Raw genomic sequence first — 18,003 nt, 5'->3', positions numbered from 1 at the left:
AATAAAATGTCAGGGTATCTTGAGTTGTTCTGGTGATCTGCTTTTTCCATAATTTTCTGCCCTGTCCCCATATGTGCTGCTCAAGGCACTTCATGCAATGAAACCATCCTTAATGTGCATCATAAGTGTGCTCACTAAATTTGCTGTGTATCCTCAACACTCTGACCTGACCATTTGGGTAGCCTCGACACCTCTTTTTTATTATCTTGTTTTGCATGTTAACAGGTAGGAATCAGGCAAATCCACCCTTTCACCCTCCACTTAGAGCATTTTTCATTTAAGATATGTTTGGTTTGTCTTCTCAAACTTCCACTCTACCTCCCCTAACCCTGATCCTCAACCCCACCCAGCTTCTTTATTTCCTCCTAAAGGAAGCAGAAAGGCAAAAGATTTTGCCACCAAAGAGAAGAAACCTGACAATCTGGAAATTAAGGAAGGGCAGAGAAACTCTCAACCATGAAGGTGAAGCTCGTGGGAGTAAGAGCTCCAAGAACCTGGGGCCCCAAACCTGGGTTTGCACCTTTCCTGTTAGAGTCTTAATGGAATCTTCAATTCAGAGCACAGGCATTTCTTTGTCTGCCTTAGGCTTTTTTCAAGGCCATTTTGGCAGCCCCTCACAGCTGTTTGATGGACACAAAGTACTTCCCAGGCCTGTGGGTGGGGCATACTTTCCTTCTGTGTTTCCTTTGGTCACTAAGACTGCTCCTTCTGCCATCATGCAGCCAGGTGGTACCACTCCAGACAGAGCTGGCCATGACCTCTACACCATTCTTCCAATATGTATCAACCTGATTTCCAACTCCCTTTGTCCACTTTGCCTTCACCCACACTCCCCCTACTCCTAGTCAGAATGCTCTCTTCAATGATATGCATCCAAATCAAGGTTCAAAGCAAGTTCCAATTGTGCCATAAGGTTTTTCTTTCCACTCTGGTTCTCACTGGTATTTCTTTTAATTATATCCTTTAGCACTTGTTATGGTGATTCATATCCTGGATGCTCATGTGAATCACCTGGGGACTATTTAAAAAATATAGACCCTGACCAGACAGACCTAATCAGAATCTCTGTGGGTTAGCTGTTGGCATCTGTGGTTTTATAAAACTTCACAGGAGATTCCAACATATGGCTGGGGTTGAGAAACACAGATAATATATAGATGACTAATTTTCATATTTTAGCATACCTTGCTCTTATCTGCCTTAAGAATACATGCATTGTATGTAGAGGACATGTCTTACCTTCATGCATTGTATGCATGTATATATCAAACAATACATGTATGCATTGCATGTAGAGGACATGTCTTCCCTTCCTACTGTATCTAATCCAATGTTAGTTACAGGGCTGACACTTTTTAATGAATATTTTTACATACATTTCTGCGAATAGTAAAATCACCTAGGAGTTCAACAGACACTTTGAACACCTTTACTGTGCCAGGCACCGGAGCTATGAAGGTGAAAGCAGTATTAGCCCTTTTAGACAACAGTCATTGGCTAATGGGTAAATGCTGTTGAGAATGTTATTGGTTATTGATGCACACGGTGGGCCAGGGAAGGGTTGCTGAGAGAAGGATAACTGCTGAGAGACAGCACTATATGGAAGAAGACTCTGATTGTGTGAAGGGTGAGAGGCTCCTGATTATCTTGAGAAGATTCAAATATTTGCCGCCATCCATATTTCATACCTTCCCATACTGTGCAACAAGCAGGGAGAATTTGAAAACCCAAATGCACCTGCATATCTCCTCAAGTTACCCCCAAGATGGCCACTCAGTTGGCAGAACTGTCAATAGCTTTCTTGCTAAAGGAACATATAGAACTACATGAAGTATGTAAATAAGAACATATTATTTGCTCTGGCACTAACATGAGGACATGGCCACCAGGTCAGGTCTGTAGCTTGCTGCAAGCATCCCTTTGCCCCATCCCTCTGTTCCCAGGGCTGCCCTAAGCAATACTGGGAAGATCATGGGAGGTATCGCTTCAGTACCCCACTCTTCTTCCCATATCCTTCATCTTCCCTGCAGTATTTGCTCCTTCCAGCCCCAGGAGCCAGGTATCCCCAAGATCTCTCTTCCTTCCAATTTAGCAAAACCTGTTCTTAAAAATGAATCTTTAAATAAATTCAGAAAAAGGTACACTTTACTGTCAAATCATTTGCATCTTACCAAATAAATAAGGGAAGGAACATTTATGGAGTTCCTAATGTATGCCAGCTCTGCTATGTTGAGTGATTATTAAGGGCTGGGGTCTCCTGCTCCTCAGCTGCCACAACACATAGATGGTTGCTTCCTCTTCCTTCCCCCTTGTAAGAAGAGCCCTACCTGCTGCTTCCTGGGGTGGGTGCAGGGAAGGGTGGGGCCAAACACTTAATCTTTAGTTCAGATGCCATTCTGAGATCTGCTATCCCTACTGAGGTTTTGTTTTGTTTTGTTTTTCTGTAAGTATCCAGTAGTTTTGTTCCCCACTCTTCTTCCCAGAGGTACAAGGTTTCTAAACTGGCCACTAGTTACTAGGAACTCAGGGAAAGGTCAGTTTCCAAGTGAGCGCTGCCATCTTGACAGATGGTCCTGCTTGATCTGAATGCACCCTCTATGCAATCTACATGCAATATCAACCTTTATGAATCTATATGCAATATCACTTTAAATATGTAATATCACAATTCCACATGCAATGTGACAGTCATTTATTCACCCCAAGAGATCATAATAGCTCCTATCTCATAGACTGGTGTAAACATTCAATGAAATAATGCAGGTGAAGAACCTAGAACAGAGCCCAGTACATAGCAAGCACTTTCCCGAATGTCTGCTCTGTTGTCAACACATTTCCTTTTAAACAGACTGTTGATGGTCTGATGTCTGTCAGGCTACCTTCAGTAGTACCAACCCACCCAATTTCCTCCCCACCTCCCACCCAAGCTATGTCCTCTTCCTCCTTCAACACAGCTTCCATTAATGGTGGTGGTAATAGTAGTAACAGAATTACAAATTAATAGTAAATTCTTTCATAGTGCTTACTTAGTCATCACTAATTATAATCACTTCCTCAGCATCAATAAACATGAAAGAATTCTGGTGGAAAAGGCATTTTATGCACTGCTCCAGCTCTCTCCTCCCTGGCTGTCACTTATGACTCTGAGCTATGACTAGAAATTTAGCTCTATGGGGTCTGCACATGCTCTCATCAGGAGCTTACTCTTCTTTCTGAAGTGGAGACCTCTGCTTTGTTAATGTTGACCCAGTTGAGATGTCAAAAAGAAAAGTGGGCAAAATTTGGGTTCCAATGCTATAAACACCTACTTCAGGATGCTCTGGTAGAGAGAGAAAAACATAGTGAGTGTCTTGAAGATCCTAAAAGTAAGTAATTTATCACAGCATAAACATAGTTAAAGGGAAATTGACTTTGTAGCATAAAACAGTAAAATATAAACCTGCAGACAGAGAACAGAAGACTCTCAAGTTAAAATTATGGGTTTCGGAGAGGTCTGCAGAGTGAATTTAAAATAAATGTACAATTATGGAAATGGCCGAGGATCTCAACAGGAACTTTTTAGCCTCTAGATAAATCATGTGATGCTAGAGCAAAATTAAACAGGCCAATGGAAAGACCCTGCTCTGCCCAAGGGTCACTGATGATTTTCCTGGCCTGACTGAGGGAGCCTCCAGGGGGATTCACTCCTTGCCTTTGTGTGGGGAAAAGCACTACCGCCCCCCACCTTCTGATCTTGACTAAATAGATTCTACAGAGTCCTCCCCCTGAGATAAAATGGTCAAGGTCCACTAGGAGTCTTTGGGCAGAGCCAGCCAGAGTTTTGATTTTCTCTTAAATGTTACTGCTTCTAGGAAGAAGCTTGAAAGGAAATATGTACCTACATTTTTCTCTAAGAGAAAAAAAAATCTATGAAAAATTTAAATTACACAGACAATGAGGGGAAATTGTTTGATTTACAAAGTCTTCTTTATCCTCAAGCCATGCAGTCAGAGAGAGGGGGACTACATTGAGGCATTCCCAGGTCTTCTGGCGCTTTGAGAGGCTTGAGGAGAGGCCTAGTACCACCAGAGGGAACAAAAGATACATTTCCAATGGCTCCATTGGTACTGGACTGATTCTGCATTCCATAGGAGATTGGCTATTTTGGGACAGATAAAGGCCACCAAGATCAAGTGCTTAAGCCCCAATCTGATACTTTCATGTTTCTTCCAATAGACCAGGTCTCCTCATGCTCCTGCTTCAAGAGAACACCCACATGTAGTGAGAGCTTATTAATATGGATGTATGGAGTGGTGGATGGATGGATGGATGGATGGATGGATGGATGGATGGATGGACGGATGGATGCATGGGTGGATGGATGATGGATGGGTAGATGGATGGATGGATGGGTGGATGGATGGATGGATGGATGGATAAATGTTAATGTTAATAACAGGACATAGATGCTTTGCTAGAATAGTTAAGTGGCAAATGATCCCAAACCACGACTGTTAGATAGGCCCAGGCAGTGGTTTAGGATAAGGTACTGATGAACCAACATTGATGAGGATTGAGTTCTGTACCTTCTGGGTGGTTTCATATATATTCAGAAAATATGTTAGAGAATGACAACAGGGATGACTCCAAAAGTTACAAATGCCACCAGCATTTAAGCAAATGGGTTTAGTGATTTTACAGCTCCACACAAAGAAAAGCTTATGCAAAGGAGTTCTGTTGAATCACAGACTGTCTGGCTTCACCCACTTCTCTTGGCCCATGAGACAGAGCCATTGAATTTTAATGGCCTGGGTCTATAGTCTGTGGCCTGACTCTCCACTGAGGAAGAAGTCTGTGGTACCCAGGAAACTGGAGTCAGTGAGAGGTGCGATAGTCATTGATGAGATGGTTTCCTGTGTGGGGAGAAATTACCCTAGAACCTGGATCTCTCAGAATAGATTGTCAGGTCTCTGAGCTTCAGTCCCAGGGCCAGTTCCCACATTTAGGATCTGCATTTTCCTGGAAGCAAGAGTGTCCTTTTAGCTGCAGTGTCTCTGACCCAGGGCTTTGACAAATAGGAAGTAAAAAGGCAATGGGGGCTTAACTAGAGCTTCTAGAAGAGTAACAAGAATGACCACTCTCATTTATTGAGAACCTAGTACTATATAATAGCTGCTGTGCTGTGATTAGATATATTAATATGATTAATGATTATATCTTATGAGGTTCCTTGTCTTATTAGTTTTGCTAATGAAGAAACACAGAATGAGAATCATGAAATAAGTTTCTTAAAGGAAGTGGCGGCATCAAGGTTTTGACGCTATGGTCCATCCTTTCTCTCTTAGGCTCTGCTCTTTTAGAGCGACCATGGGATTAATGGGACATCGATAGCAGGAAACAGAGTGCCAAGAGAACATGTATTTCATTCATGTCATTGCACATTGGTTTATTTGGGCGTGCTTTTCTTGCATATGATTTGGCAACAACAAAGCACTTAAATTAGATGATATTGAAGGGGCATCTGCAACCAGATTCTTGCTCTAAGACTTTTAAGGCAGGCACTAGTCGTGGGACTTGCTCCTGTAGCATGGCCTTGTGAAGGGGAATGTGAACCGGCCCCTTCTCCTTTCTGAGCTACTCTTCTAAGAAATGAACCGGAGAAGCAGCAAAAGGTTACAGTTCTCAGAAGAAGCAATGTTCTTTCCCAACCGCCTCTGTTGTCTACCCTGCTGCTTAAATAAATATTATCCTAAATATTTGAAATGTCATGTTCCAAGAATGCACCTGATAAATTCAAAACAGATCAGGCTCCTGAAACGGTAAGTCCACACAACTTCAAGATCCAGGTAGGTTTTGGATTTTTCTCTGGATGTTTGGCTGTGTTCCTTGGTGTTTTCCTGATACCAGTTCATTAGTTTTCTGGTTTTTCTCCTTGGCTGAGTTCCTCCGTGTAACACTGTGCAATTAACAACTGTTAGCTTGGACTAGTGGCATGCATGGCTGGCTTGCATGGACAGAATTCTTTAATTCCAAATTTGGGCATCTGCCATCCATTACATCTCTCTATCTTATTAGAGATGGTGCAATCAACACAAATAAACTTCAGGGGCCCTCAGCTACAGGTAAGCCGTGCCAGCATAAATCAATGAGGTGTTGAGAAGCTCAATGTCGCGTTCACTGATACTCTGTAATTCTATGGTTCTGGTTACTGAAGCCCTCCCACAGACTCCAGGACTTGGTTTAGAAATCTCCCTGCCTTTCCCAACTTAGCTCATAATGATCTCATACAAAAATTTGGACTTCTCAGAAGAGACGCTGGAACAATGGGAACTATGGGGGCTGCGTTATTCTTACCATTTGACTAAATCTGGATGACGTCCAGTTCGACAGAGTCTGGTCAAGTCTCTCTCAAAGTCATCCCTGGACAACTGGAATCAGAAACAGGCACTTGTTAAAAATGTAGATGCCTCTCTGGACCTACTCTCCATTCAGAATTTCTGTGGGCGGTACCCAGGAATCTGAATTGTGAGCAAGCTTCCTGTTGATTTTTGCCCCTGCAGGAAACAGATGACACACTCAAATTAGGATAATTTGAGGAGAGTTTAATGAAGGGGCCATTCTCAAAGAGAGGTTCTGGTGTGTGAGTACCCCAGCTCAGGGATGTGGGGCATGGAGAAGGAGGGGTTACCGGAAACTGGAGTAGCCGGGTTGGATGCGGAGGACCACCAGACAGGACATCCTTGAGATTCTCCTGATGGAAGGAGCCAGGAGAATGAATACCCCAGGGTCTCTTGGCTCCTGACTTCCAACCTCCCTCCAGGACTCCCCATAGGTGAGGGGCACAGAGATCAGCCCCCAGGGTACAGGGCAGGGCAAAGATAGTGGTAGATCTGCAGGGAAGAAAGGAGGCTGTGAAGCACTAGTTCAAGTTCCCTGAACCTGGAGACAGGACTAAACTTTTGCCCTGTCACTGTCAAATCAAAGGCAGCCTCAGTTCATAAGAAAGTGAGACAGGAAGAGGGGAAGAAGGAGACCAGGAGGAGAATGAAAACCCACCAATGGGAAACCCAGGAAAAGCCAGAGATCCAGAAAAGGAGAAGTAGGCAGTCAGAGGGGTACAAGCAAGTCTAGACTTCACTTCGCCGAGCTCTCCAAATTCCCCCTCCCACTGCTCTCTCAGTCATATTTCCACCTGCCTCCTTCCACCTGGCGCTCTTCCCCAGAGCCCCCCCAGGCTGTCACAAGCCCTTCTTCTCCATGTGCTGGTAATCTGGGGCAGCATTTTGTGTGTTTCGGGGCTCCTTCTCATAACCAATATCACTATAAGTGATCTCCCTGGTTTACGGGCACTTTTTTATTGACCCATTTGACTGATTCCAAAAGTTCTGCAACGAGTTACTATCAAAGGTGTCACATTGAGTGAGAAGGGCACAGCCTGAGTGACAGCTCTAAGACCAGAGGTGGGTACCTGATGGACCCTGAGAGGAAGGGCCTTTCGAGATTTATTTTTAAAACTTTATTGAGAAGCCAGCCCAAATTGAAGATTACCTAAATGGTCTCAAAATCGTATGTCTCTAGACTAGGAAATGCTGCCAGCTCCCTAAAAGTGTCATTTATCTCTTGGGTATCTTAGCGGTTAATGTAGCAGAACTTGTCCCAATCCACCCTTTCTTTTTTTTTTTTAATAAGAAAAACGCAGGATTTTTTTTCCTGTTTGATGACATATTTTGCCCTTCAACTATATTTTCTTTGGCTAGAAATTCGCCTCACAGCTACACTTGGCCATATTCCAGCATCCTTCTTGTTCCACCAGAGTCCTTATAAAGCCAAGGAGTGCAGCTCGTGTCTGACTGGGGAGAATGAAAGCAAAGCTTAAGATTCATTGACTTTTCCTCTCTGCTTTTCATGGAAAATTAAACCTGAATTTTTCTCGGTCCCCCACATCCTAAACCCATGCAACAGCCCATCCAAACGCACAAGCATTTAACCAAAAAGAATCAAATCCACAGAGAAAGAATAACAAGCAATAAAAGTTACCATTTAGTGAGGACATATTATATGCTTGACACATTCTAAATACTTCACTCTGGCTTATTTTATTTAATCCTCATAATGACACTATGAAGTAGGTATTATGATCATCGCTTTTCAAGTACGGAAATCGAGGTACAGAGTAGTTAAATAACTTGCCTCACATCATCCTGCTAGTAAATCTCGGAGCCAGGATTCAAACTAAGGCAGTCTGACTTCTGGGCCCATACCCTTAACCACAAAAAAGCATGCTACCTCCCTGAGTATTATAAGCCCCACATTTAAGTTTATCATTTTGTTTCCATTTGTTAATTCTTTCTTTTTTCAAGACTTTTTTCAAGATTTTATTTATTTATTTATTTGACAGAGAGAGAGATAGCATAAGCAGGGGGAGAAAGAGAGACAGGCTCCCTGCTCCATCCCAGGATCCTGGGATCATGACTTGAGCCGAAGGCAGACACTTAGCAGACTGAGCCACCGAGGCACCCCTCCATTCATTAACTTTCATCAGTAAACATTCCAAGGGTGCCAGATACTGGTGGTACGAAGCTACAGACTGATTCTCCCCTTAAGCAGGAACATCATGGGTCTACAGGATAGAAGAGAACAGTGATGTATCATTGCAACATATACAAAAGACACAACTGGGTGCCCAAATAAAGTAGCATGGAAAGACAGAAAGGAAAGTGACCAGCTCTTTTTAGGGAAGTTGTGGAAAACTTTCTGAGGGACATGACATTTAAGCTTGTTGAATAATAGGTACTTGGTAAATGTTTGTTGAATGAATGCATGGCAATAGAAGTTCATCAGGCAGAGAAGAAGATGATAAATAAAGGAAACATCAAAGGCAGAGGGTGACTATTGACCCTGTTTCCCATCTGGGGATTCAGTAAATATGTGTGCCAAGTACAGGGTGGGCAGGCTGGAGGTTCCTGAGATCTAACTTCCCTGAGCTTCCCCGAACACCTGTGTGCTGGATTTGGGAACTACCTGTGGCAGGAAGCCTGGCTCACTGGGGTAGCACAGAGCAGAGTGATCGGCCAGGGCAGGGGGTGAATGAAAGGGAGTCATGGCCACACTAAGGTGTCTCTAGCAGTGGCAGGAGCTGAGGGAAGCCAAGTCAGCCCAGGAGCCCCTGCGAGCCCAGAGAGGAAGATGATGGGCAAGAGTTAGACCACACTAGTTGCAGACAACATGAGGGAGGGGCATTTTCTCTGCACATTCTAGTCATGATGACAATGTGTTGGCACCCCTACTGCTCCAAGACCATGAAGCCAATCCTTTCAGAGTGTGGAAGGCTCATTTCAGTTGGACCTGCCAGATCCATCTTGTGTGTTTGGCCTTAATATTAGAAATGATTTTGTTTTCTTTTTTTCATTCACAAAGGACCAAGATGGATTTTCAGCCTGGAGGAGTTGGTGGGGATTCTGCTCAGTGGCAGGGGCCCAGACCCCATGTCCTTCCAAGAGCCCTTCCAGACTTGCATTCAGCAACCCCATGAGGATCACCAAGAGTCCCCACCAGGGACCCAGCCTCAGCTACGGAGTCACAGACCTAGGGCTGCACCAGCCAAATTCATGGATCTTTCCTGTCTGTGTTGTCTCTGACTCACCCAGCACAGATCACTCATAGCTGTGAGCCTGGGCACACCATGCACCTGGTACCAGCCTGGATGGGTAATGCTGCTAATGTAGATCCCAGGCCATTGGCATGCTGACTCACAAGCCCCATGACAGGACATAGGCACAGGCCATGCGTTTCTCCTTCCTTCCCCCCAGGAGCCTCAGTCCAGGTTCCAGCCTTGGATATCTGACCTTCCCTTGCAAAGGATCTTGAAGTTAGGGGGTTACAGGTGGAGACTGAACCCACAGCTTCCACCTAGGAGAGGCCTTTTGTTCTAAAACCCCATCAGAGCATGAGTGAGGAGTTTCCATTCATCAACCTGGGTATGATTCAAAGTTTTGCCAAAGCACAGATCCTCTTCCTCTCCCTGCTCCCTTCTGCCACCTAGATCGTTCCTAAAGCCTGGGGAAAGAAGACAGGAGGAATTTAAGAGATGAATAAATGATTTCTCCTACGTCAGGCAAGTAGACTGTGAGTTCGCTGTATATTGTCAGTTCTTATGGGTAGGGACCCAGGCAAGACCATGACATCTGTCAGCATGTGACTTGCAGGCTCAATGACAAAACAAAGATCCCCTTAGTTCTGTTGCCCTGTCCGGGTCTCCTGATTTCCTCTGTTGGCATCAGATCTCTCCTCTGGGAAGGTAAATTAATCATTAAAACCTCTGGTCAAGGACAGCTTGCCAAATCCGTGATATTACCTCACATTCGCATGGGATAGATCTAGAGGTCTCTGTGACTCTCCCAAATACTATTAGGGCCCATCATTTACCCTCATAGAATGTGAAAAAGCATGACTCAGAATTTAAGTGAGCTTTTTCTGACCCTTAAGGGGGATTAAAGTGGAAAAGAACGAAGGTGAACTGAGATGCTGCTGCCGGATAGCCGTCTCCGGGCTGCAAGTTAGTGATTCAGCAAATCAGGTGTTACACCACGTTATGGACACCTGCGTCAGGGTGGCCGGGGCAAAAGTGTACATGCACGTGAGTGTTTGAAAGTGGGTAGAGAGGCAGGAGGACGAGGAAGAATAGAAAGTATTGCTAGAGGGTGGAGTCAGGTGCTGGAACAAGAAATGTGACCAAATGGATGGTCATTTCAGATATAATCACAGATTGGATCTCAGCCCTGCTCTTCACCACCCACATGGTTTGGCAACTTGGGAACTTTCTTTCCTTTGCCTGTAAAGTGGGATAATGATCTGAAACTTGCTAAGTGAGGGAACAGTTATCTACACCTGCCTAGCAGAGACCTTGTAGATCATCAATGCAGGTGCAGTATTATTATGGGTGAGATCTAACCCATCCATGAATCAGCAAACCAGGCCAAAAAATTTTATGAACAGTGAAAACTGCAGCTCAAAACCCCATAGGCTTCTAAATATGAAAACATATCCATATTCCATTTTGTGGTGTACGAACACTCACTTAATGTCAATTCATTTTTCCCCAAAGAAACACTCTTAGGAAGTCATTGTTTCCTTTGTAGAGATAAAGAGATGGGGGCCCGAGGCCATACAGCTGGCAAGTCCAGGACTGGACTCCAAGTCCTATGCATCTTTGTGCCACCCCTGCAATGGGACAGTGGTGTGAGTCATGAATGTGTCCATCAAGCAGCATAGTCTGTGTGACACTAAAAGGATGAGCTAAAAAAAATGGGACCTAAAGACTTTGTGTTAACTGTAGAAACTCTAGAAACCATTCATTCATTTATTCACTCAAGAAATATTTATGAAGCACCTACTGTGTGCTAGGTCCAGATTCTGGGGATATATTAATGAACAAACCAAAGACCCTTGCCCTTGAGAGGTAGACAGTAAACAATAGCAAACAATGTACAGTATATAGTATATGAAAGTGGTAGGTGCTTTAGAAAGAGGAGAGTAGAGCAGAGCAAGGAAGACCCAGACTGAAAGAAATGGGGTGGTTGCAATTTAAAATTGGTTAGTCCCAGTAGATCTCTTTAAGGACAATATATTAAGGAGGGGGCAGGTGAGAGAGTAGATATGTGGAAGTAAAGCATTCCGGGCTGAGGGAAGGTGAGAGCCAAGGCCCTAACACAAGAAAGTACCCAGCATGTTGAAGGAACCATCAGCACCCAGGGTACAGTGCTGGTACTATGGATTGATGGATGATTGATGGATTGCGACAGGCAATCACCAGCCCACAAGCTCAGTTTTCTGCAAGAGTGCATTCAAGATTATCATAAGGACCCTGCATTCAGATCCTCACAAAATTAAAACTATGAGCCAGTAAATTGGATGAGATAATATTATTCCAATTTGAGTAAGAATTCTTCTTTAGCAAAAGGATCTTTTAAATAGGGAATTGTGTTTTCATACTTAAAATGATCTTATCTCTGAAGGTTCCACTGATGTTTGACTTTGCGAGAATGAGTCTATGGTGTAGAGGGGGCCCTGGTCTAGGCACATCTTTAATTACTCTTGGGCATTCTGCCTACTTACTTGGTTACACATTCCATCATCGTGGGCCATATCCAGCCTTGTCACTCAGACACCGAAGACTTTCTATCATCTGGTGCATCCTTCTCTCCCCTACCACCTTTTATACACCCTTCACTCCAAGTCAAGCTAGAAACCCTTCCATTGTCTGACTTAGAAGGAAAATGTCTTCTCTGCGTAGATGTTTGTATATAATGATGAGCTATACAATGAAATCTGGACCAGCAGCTGATTTTCCAATTGCTTTAAACTGATGTAAAAAGAAAATAATTCTCCTTGGCAAATAAATTATGCCCTGGTTGTATCCAGACACCTGCCTTTCCTGATGTTTCCTATCTGTTCTTCCTATGGCTTTCCCATGGCTGTACAATTACTGTAGGCAAGCCAAGGGAACTCTGGACTGCTCTAGATCTTGAAAAGTTGAAGGTAGGAAAGAAAGGGGACTGGAATATCCCTTCACCGGGCCTTTGGAAAGCAGCAGGTCTCAGCACTGTTGATCAAGCCCAGCAGATCATGCAGGGACTGCCACTCTCCCACAAGAGGACATGGATAATGGCAGTCATGTAGATTGTAAAGGAAACTGAAGCCCCTGCAGCTTGGCAGTGACTGGACCCATCCATGTGGCAGTCCTGACCACAGTGCCCATTCTCTCTCCCCACCTCCAGGCAGCCACCATGTTGGCCTTTGTGCAGGGGTGAGGAAGAGAGTGTGGATACAGTGTGAGGGAGGGGAATGGCCTCTCCTTTCAAAATCTCTGGGCTTAACTTTCCAGTCCGCCAGAGGCAAACCAGACACTTCAAATAATCACTCCAGACACCTGAGAAAATTAGAAAATAATTTAATATGTGCTAGGCATTTGGTATGCATTATTTCATTTAATCAATATTTATTTCATATTTGTTATTTATATAATCCCCTCGGCAACCCTCTGGAATCAGTAATATTGTTAAATTCGATTTGCCAGTGAGGATGGTGAGGCTTAGAGAGGGTTTGGTGACTTGCCTAAGGTTACCTACATTGGGCTACAGTTGAAATTCAAACTCTGGCTGACTCCAAATTCTGTAAGTTAAATATTATATTCATCTGATTTTAACAAACAGGTTGAATCATAGAGTTTTAACAAATAAGTTAAAAAGTGGGGAATTTATTGTGTTTGACACCAGTCTTATGCTTGATTTCTCTTACATGTAGGGCCCCTCTGTTCAAATCTCAATTCTTGCGTGTTCGTAATCCAAAGTGCTAACACTCTAGGTCACCGACACCTTGGTTAATAGTGATTGGGATTAACTGGGTGTATTGGTTCCTCATTTGTCTGTGTAAAAAAAGATATATATTAAAATTGGCAAATGTTAAACAATTTCCATGGAAGATATTTTTGAGGTGAAAGTTAATGCTCACCAAGGTTAGAGTGGATAAAATTCTAGAACATCCCTCTCTCATTTCCTTCCCTCATTTCCCAGTGTGAGTCCCCCCCGCTACCTGATCACTGGGAAGAAGATACAGGGCTATAATCCACTTTGCAAACTGCAAACTCATAACAGCAGGATTTCTCGTGCTTGATATTATGGTACCGGATATGCTTACTTGTCATATTTATAGACTTGATCCACTCTTTTTTTTCTTATACTGATGTCTTATTCTTAAATCAAGGGTGAAAAGATGGAAGGAAATAATACCAAAACTTGAGTTCCGGTTCCCCACTATTTTTTATTTTAAGATTTATTTATTTATTTGAGAGAGAGAAAGAGAGCACGCACGCACACATGAGCATGTGAGTGCCGGGGGTGTGGGGGTTAGGAGGAGAGGGAGAGAGAATCCTCACGCATATTCCCCGCCGAGCACGGAGCCCAACGCAGGGCTCAATCCCAGGACCCTGAGATTATGACCTGAGCCGAAATCAAGAGTTAGCCGATTAACCGACTGAGCCACGCGGCGCCCCGATTCCCCACTATCTTTAAATAAATAACAATAACAGAAATAATAATAGCAACACCAACACCAAGCTAGAAAGCTCTACACAATGAAGCAAAGAGATAGCATAAGACAGACACGATCACATTCAAATCAACCATGCGAAGGAAAAGACTAAGGAGGAATAATCCATACCGTACGTTAGACATTTACTTCGACTACCCTTTTCTTTCAAGTTTTCATGTCAGGTCTTAATTCATTAGATAAAAAAGAAGGGGCAGTCAAGGAACGGCGCTGTTTGGAATTCCTTACAGCACCACTGGTACTGGGAAAAGTGGGAAGGAGACAGCTAGGAGACGGGAGCATGGGAAGCTGAACCCCAGAATTAAGTCTGTTATGCAACAAAGTAGTTCACTCTCAGCCTGGTACTGTCAAGAAAGTCAGACTCGCAATAGGCAGCAGCAGTGCTTATATTAAAACACGTGAGGGGCGCCTGGGGGGCTCAGTTGGTTGGGCATCTGACTTTTTATCTCAGCTCAGGTCTTGATCTCAGGGTCGTGAGTTCAAGTCCCATATTAGTCTCCGTGCTGGGCACTGAGCCTACTTTTAAAAAAATGAAAGAACATGTGTGTATGTGTGCAGAGTCACCAATTATGCAGAAAAGCAATTTTCCCTCTTTTCTTCTCTATTGGGGCTTGGCATTGAGACCAGAATGAGAGAAAATTGCTCCAGGTCAAAGTTTTATTATATAAAACCAGGATGATATGGTTCCATAAGGACAAGAAATAACCCTAGATTTATGAGATGCAGAGAAAAGGAAACGGAGTTCTACAGGCACATACGCAGGTAGGCACGTACACCTATGCACACACACACAGACACACGTGCTCACAAACGCTTAGTCCTGATCTGCCTGTCCCTGTCCCTCACTGCATCCACTGATGGTGAGGCAAACGTGCAGGGCAAGCAAGATGAACTAAGAAGAGAAAAATACGAGTGAAATAAGTAGTTGGTACCCTGAGGAAAGTGGTTGTGGGCTGTTCTCCACCCTCTCCATTTCTGTCCAACCACTCGGAGCTTTACCGGATGTGGTGAGAAACTCAAAACCTGTGAATCCAGAAGAAAAGACTAGGTGACACCAAGTTTCCTGCCTGAAAACCTCTAGTTTACATCCTGACACCCCACAAAGCTATTTTGTATGAAGCTACTCTTTTTCTACTTCAGCTTTACTCCAGGGTGGCCTTTGCTGGCTTTCTGGAAACTTCTAGAACAAAAGCTACTCTCGTGAAGAGTAAAGTTATTTTTTTTTTTAAATCAGCTTTATCAAGGTATAATTTATGCATAATAAAGCCCAGTGTACAATTCCATGAGATCGGCAAATGTAGACTGTTATGTAACAACAGCTACAATCAAGTTATAAAATAGCTTCTTTACCCCCAGAAGTTTTCTCATGCCTCTCAGGAGCCCTGGCCCCTGGGAAGTACTGATCTTCCTGCCACCGTAGGCTGCCTCCATAGAATTTCATATAAATGCGGTTAAGCAGTAAGTGGCCCTTCAGTCTGGCTTCTTCCACTTAGCAAACTGCTTGTGAGATGCTTCCATGTTGCTGCACAAATCACTAAATCATTCCTTGTCCTTGCTGAGTCGTATTCCATTGTACCAAGGTGCTGAGATGCGTTTATCCGTGATGCAAGCCAGTAGCATCTGAGTTGTTTCCAATTTTTGGCTATGATGAATGAAGATGCTGTGGACACATACAATTTTACGTGGACATATTTTTTTAAATGAGATAACTCTACTACTAAGTATTTTATTGTATCCTCTCTATTGTGAATTTGGTTTTCTCATTCATTATACACCCTAATGGTTATTTGTGTGTATGAATGCTGGTTCTTTTCATGTTAACCTTACATCTTGCTGCCTTGCTGAATTCTTTTATTGAGTTTTTTAATTGTTAAATCTTTACGATTTCTAGGTATACCACTATGTCTTCTGCAAGCAGAGATCATTTTATTTCTCCTTTCATATCCATTTGCCTATGACTGTTTTCTCTAGTCTAAATTACCTTAGCTAGCACCTTGAGAATGATGCTAGGTGGTCATGGGTGGTGGACATCTTTTCTATGTCCCCGATCTTGTTGGGAATGTCCCTAGAATTTCACATTTATTAAGACGATAGCTTTAGGATGGAGGTAGATATCTATTATCATTATAAGGAGATATTTTCTCAAGAATTTAATTAGGAAAGGATGTTGAATTTTGTCAAGGAATTTTAGCATCTCTAGAAACAACCGTGTGGATTTTTTTCCTTACACTTATTAATATGATGAATTATATTAATATAATTTCTAATATTTAATCTTTTAATTCCTCGCATAAACCCCACTTGTTCACGGTGTATTATATTCATTATTTTATTAATGTGGCTTTAAAGTGTGTTTCCTAAAATTTTCTTTCAAGATTTTTCTATGAATATTCATAAGTCACGTTGGTCTGATCTATAATTTTCCTTTTCTTTTCTTTCTTTTCTTTTTGGTTCTATTTTTATCAGGTTTAGGTATGTTATACTTGCTTCATAAAAAGAATTTGGAAGTTCTCCTTCATTTTGTATGCTCTGAAACAATGTGTGTGCCATATAAAATATATAGTTCTGACTAATTTAGCTATTTTTAACTCTAATGAGGTTATTTCATGGTAAATTTTCACTGAGGATCCCCAAGCACACCTGCCTCATCTACTGCAAGAGGATTTTTTTTTTTTAATGTAATGATCAAAGCAAAGGTTTGGGCCAGCTAACATAATTTTCAATGTTAGCGATAAGTTTGAATAGTAGAGATACAGATGTAACTCAGAAGATTGTCTCTTCCTGCTCACATACCCTGGAGATCTACCTTTAGTTTTTTTGATGCCATCCTCTCACAAGAGCTAGTGTTAAATCTCACCTGGTCCACTCATGAGTTATATAATCTTGAATTGTCTCTTAGCCTCCTGGGCCCTTCGCCAAGGATTGAATAAAATACCATTCCTGAGGAAAACTTTGTGAACTGGAAAAATATATGTAATGTCAGTTATTATTAAGGTTTGTATTGAGGAACCAGAGCACTGGTCTGTATCACTTTGAGCCAGCTATTTCCCTTCTGTAAATTTCAGTTTGACGGCTTGTTAAATAGAAATAGTGGGTTGTTATAATTTAATACAAATAAGCACTAACACAGTGTCTGACCTATAGTAACCACTCAGTGAGAGTAATACATTGTTCCTGCTGTCGTTTCAATCCCCCATTTCCTGGTGACAGCCCAGGACGCCGATCCCACACACGGGCTGGTTTCTGGAGGTGCCAGTGGGAACCTATGGCAGAGTTTCACAAGGACCCCCACAGCCTCCTTTCCTCTTATCTCTCATGAATGTTCCAGCTCACCTCCTAGAGATCAGCTTCTGGAGTGGTGAACACTTAAATCAGTGAGCAGATACATGGAAAGAAAAGAAACACCAAGCAATGCTCAAATATCTCATTTTGGATACAGATGATAATGAACAGGTATTCTTTACAGCTTAGAAATAAACTCAGCCTGTTTCCTGTGCTTCCCATGGGCCCAGAGTAATTGGACACACACACACACACACACACACACAAACACCCCAAGGCAGAGGATCTCTATCCTCTCTTCCTTCTGAGTGCAGAGACCACATAGATCCTGGGCTGCAGATCCCAGGAAGCCCTAGTCAACAGTAGCTGGGAGAAACCGGGGCTCTGCGGGGCAGGGAAGCGGAAAATACAGGGGGAAGAGGCAGCTAATGAAGGAAGAAAGGTGGTTCAGATGGATTTTTAACTTGCGTGCTAACTCCTTAAGAGAAAGGGAGGGTGGAAGGAGAAGCCCAGGCTCCAGAGGTAGGAGGAGAAAGAGAAAACTTGCCATGAGCCAATACACGCACTTGCCCCGTGCTCTTTTCCAGGTCTAGTTACAGAGTACAGCCCAAGACGTTCCCACTAGCGTGTAAGATA

General features: G+C 43.0%; 1 long non-coding RNA gene across 1 annotated transcript in view; it reads right to left on the bottom strand.

Annotated features, from left to right (window-relative positions):
- LOC118014066 overlaps window positions 1–18,003 on the bottom strand; it is a 72,574-nt gene that overhangs the window by 11,458 nt on the left and 43,113 nt on the right. Inside the window, exon 3 of the long non-coding RNA XR_004680190.1 lies at window positions 6,334–6,407. This is a non-coding gene — a long non-coding RNA (uncharacterized LOC118014066). The remainder of the gene's footprint in view (window positions 1–6,333; window positions 6,408–18,003) is intronic.

Source organism: Mirounga leonina, unplaced genomic scaffold (genome assembly GCF_011800145.1).
Source record: "Mirounga leonina isolate KUSES-001 unplaced genomic scaffold, KU_Mleo_1.0 Mir_154, whole genome shotgun sequence".
Taxonomy (NCBI): domain Eukaryota; kingdom Metazoa; phylum Chordata; class Mammalia; order Carnivora; family Phocidae; genus Mirounga; species Mirounga leonina.
Note: the sequence above shows the minus strand (reverse complement) of the source record. Positions and strands in the feature narration are given on the sequence as shown.